At 37.8% G+C, this 4118-nt stretch overlaps 1 non-coding gene across 1 annotated transcript; it reads right to left on the bottom strand.

The window, feature by feature from the left end:
- Window positions 1-3941: 3941 nt before the first annotated feature.
- Window positions 3942-4013, bottom strand: trnaa-cgc (transfer RNA alanine (anticodon CGC)). Its single transcript has one exon. It is a non-coding gene; the product is annotated as a tRNA-Ala (tRNA).
- Between the last annotated feature and the right edge of the window lie 105 nt (window positions 4014-4118).

Raw genomic sequence — 4118 nt, 5'->3', positions numbered from 1 at the left:
ATGTTGATCCGCGTACTGGGGCTCATACTCAGCACGTGGAGAGGGCCTGGCGCTCTTACAAGGAGCAGATATGGAGACTGAGGGGAAATCGGTCAGAAAGTCTGCTCTCTGACCATTTGTCCCTCATAGAGTGGAACAAGTGGCTGGCGAAAAAGCACCACCATGGTGCATTTGGTCGGCTAATGCATGACCTCTCAAAAAAATATAAGTAGGCCTAGGTAGTGTTAATTAATTGCACATACATATGTTCATATTTTTGTTTGTTTGTTTTATGACAACATAAGTTTGCATTAATTGTATTTTTTTATTTATTGTAATTTGCCTTTTTTTAATGTTTGTTCAATACCATTGTTCATAGCTTATTTTCAGTTTCTTTTTTCCCCCCTGGGGTGTGTGATCTTAGTCACTGTTTAAAAACACAATTTGTGTTGAAAATAATAATTATAATGTATTTAGTTTTCAATAAATATTTGTACGTTTTCAACACTTTGACATTTGTTTCCCTTTTCTTAAAATAATACTTATTTTACTTGTGTCTCTTTGGTATCTGCTAGCTTTTGCCACTCATTTATAAATACTTTGAAAAGCATAGCAAGTCCTCACTTTAGATGGGCTCACACCATGTAGTCAACTAATCCGTAGTAACTCATGAGTTAATCATGAATTGAAGTGTTAAGTGCTTGTTAAAGATGCAGTAACACTAACTATCCGTAGGCATATTTCTGAAGGCATGTCCAAATAGAATAATACATATTTGTGTCCAGGTTATGTTTGCCACTCATTTATAAATGCTTTGTAAAGCATAGCAAGTCCTCACTTTAGATGGGCTCACACCATATAGTCAACTAATCAGTAGTAACTCATGAGTTAATCATGAATTGAAGTGTTGTTAAGTGCTTGTTAAAGATGCAGTAACACTAACTATCCGTATGCATAGTTCTGAAGGCATGTCCAAATAGAATAATACATATTTGTGTCCAGGTTATGTTTGCAATTCATTTATAAATGCTTTGTAAAGCATAGAAAGTGCTCACTTAAGATGGGCTCACACCATGTAGTCAACTAATCCGTAGTAACTCATGAATTAATCATGGTTAACCTAATTGGTAAGTATTTGTAACATATGTATTAACACCCAAGCTATTAGTTGAGGCCTATTTCTAAATCATAACATTTTATTTAAGGCATGAACAAATGTAGGTCTACATAGTCTGTTAATCATCAACTTCCAGGTTTTAACCGGCCTTATACATTCCTAAATACCTAGATAATAATGGTAAAATTACTTAACGTAATTCTGGACAGCATTACTTACTATGAACAAGCCATTAATGAGTGTGTGTACAAATGCTTTATTGATGAGAATTAACATAGGAGCAATGCTTTACAAATGATGAATAAAGCATTTAGTAATAGTTTGCAACTGGTTTATATTGGGAAAATCATTTCATTTATAAATGGTTGTTTTGGCATTAATTAAGTATAATTGATGTATTTACAAGCATTGTTTTTTTAGAAGGCTTATTTACTATGAACAAATGCTTTACTAATGATACGTTATGTATGAACAATAAATAACTAATGGTGAACAAACCATTATTTAATAGTTTTTTTAGAAGGCTTATTTACTATGAACAAACCATTTATAACTGTGTGAAGAAATGCTTTACTAATGATACGTTATGTATGAACAATAAATAACTAATGGTGAACAAACCATTACCTAATAGGTAACAAATGCTTAATAAATTATGAATTGGGTGTAGTTATTATAAAGTGTTACCAAACTAATAAATGTAAAAGGATTTAATTGAAAGCTAGAGAGAGTCGAATTTTCTCTTTATATTTATTTAAATTAATATTGATTTAATAATAAAAATATATATATATTTTTTTTTTATAACTTACATAATTAGGCCGCCAGGAATGATTCCGCGGGCCGCCATTGGCCTGCGGGCCGCACTTTGAGAACCAATGGCTTAGAGGGTTTGTGGAGGGGAGCACTTTTTTGTGATTGGAGATGATGTGGATGTGAAGTTAGATTTTGGATTGTGTATGGGAAGAGGGTTAGGGTGCTTTGTATATGTTGTGTGTGTAACTCTGTCTGGATTTGGATGAGTCGATGGGGGCACCTACGTGCTGGAGGTCCGGCTAAAAGGACAGCAGGGTGACTAACAAATTTCTGTCTTGTCAATTAGTGTTTTAAATACATGATTTCCTTGATTTGGTGAGGGGCCAGTGTATTGGAGGTTTTTTTCCAAACGCATGCTGGCTACCTCAGTATTATTTGTAGTTATTTTGGTTTAAGATGTATGTGAAGTATCTTCCTTGTTTTCTCTATGTTTGATGTTGCATGTATATATTTGTGTTAATTATGTATACATGGGACGATGTGCGAAATTAAATGAGGTTTAAAAAAAAAAGAAAAAAAAGCACGCCCGATCTCGTCTGATCTCGGAAGCTAAGCAGGGTCGGGCCTGGTTAGTACTTGGATGGGTGACCGCCTGGGAATACCAGGTGTTGTAAGCTTTATTCTTTTTCAACTCGAGCTCATTGGCTGCAATGGCCTGCCGTGCGCTGATCTTTAGCGCCCACTGTTTCGGAGAATTTAAGCAACATACAGACACTGACAACGTCTCGCCAAACTCCATTTGTGAAACATGTGGACAGTGTAGTGACGCTGCTAGCAGGGAGCAGCAGAGAGCTGCAATGACGGCGGTCCACACTAGTCCATCCCAGGTTTTGCAACTCTACGTTTCTTCAAAAGATCACGCAAACGTTGACACCCAAGCAGTGTAATGCATTACGTTCAAATATGGAACTCTGAGTCTGGAATAACGTATTCATTCGCCCATCTGCTACCGCGGGGAACAATGCTAGCACGCTAGGCTTCAATTGTATGGTCGTAACGACAGTGGCCAAAGCCTGCCAAGACATGCTCATAGGCTAGGAACCGTCCTTTGCACGCTAGACGATCCAGGATGAGAGGGTTACCCCAGAAGTCCATGCTGGAGAGGTGCACGTAGAAGGCTCAGGAACGCTAGGCAAAACAGGAAAGGAGGTTGACACCCAGACACTTCTAAGAACTTCTCACAACTAGAGTTAGAGTTTAACTTTCATACAGTCTATGCTCTCAACTGCGAGCGCTAAATACAAATAATTTGACCATGTTTCCGCGTATACCGGTAGGTATACTCGTTCTTAATTTTTCAATCAACCCCAGTCTCGCTACCAATCCCACGCTCAATTATTTTAGTAACAGATATTTGTTTTAAAATGCTCGCTATTTATCTCTAATATTGTGAGTAGAACACTGCATGCTATCTATTGAGGCTAGACTAAAAAATGTATTGCTATTCATTTCATTGATTGATTGATGCTATTTTAGGTAATCCTGCTAGCAGAGGATGTTTTCTATCCATCGACCTCTGGGTTATGGGCCCAGCACGCTTCCGCTGCGCCACTCTGCTTAACAATTACAATATATAGAGTCAACATCTAAACCCTGGCTCTTTGCGCATTGTTAGGCGCATTGTTATCTTTTGTGGTAAACATCTTTAAATTGCCATCACAGCTTCTGATGTGGGAAATACGTGTGGGGTAGTCCACCCGTACTGCAGCACAGGATTCTTGATTCTGAATGCTATTCATTTTAAGACTGAAACTTCGAAACAGTCTGATTATAGCAGAGGATGGTTTCGATCTATTGAGGCTAGACTAAAAATTTAATTGCAATTAATTTCATTGATTGATTGATGCTATTTTAGGTAATCCTGCTAGCAGAGGATGGTTTCGATTCATCGACCTCTGGGTTAAGGGCCCAGCACGCTTCCGTTGCACCACTCTGCTTTATATTTACATAATATATCTAAACCCTGGCTCAATGCAAATTGTTATATAAGGGATTCATTCATAATCATCTCGTCACCTTCACTACAATTTGGAGATGCCGGGGATTGAACCCGGGACCTCATACATGCGAAGCATGCGCTCTACCACTGAGCTACATCCCCTTTTTGTACTAATCAGTACATCTCTACTATCAATACCTGAAGCTTTGCTTAATGATACAGCCAATCAATAGGTTGACTTGCACTAGGCCATCCTAAGAGATGAAG

This window comes from Gadus morhua, chromosome 17 (genome assembly GCF_902167405.1).
Source record: "Gadus morhua chromosome 17, gadMor3.0, whole genome shotgun sequence".
Lineage (NCBI taxonomy): Eukaryota > Metazoa > Chordata > Actinopteri > Gadiformes > Gadidae > Gadus > Gadus morhua.
This window is presented reverse-complemented; position numbering and strand designations above follow the sequence as displayed.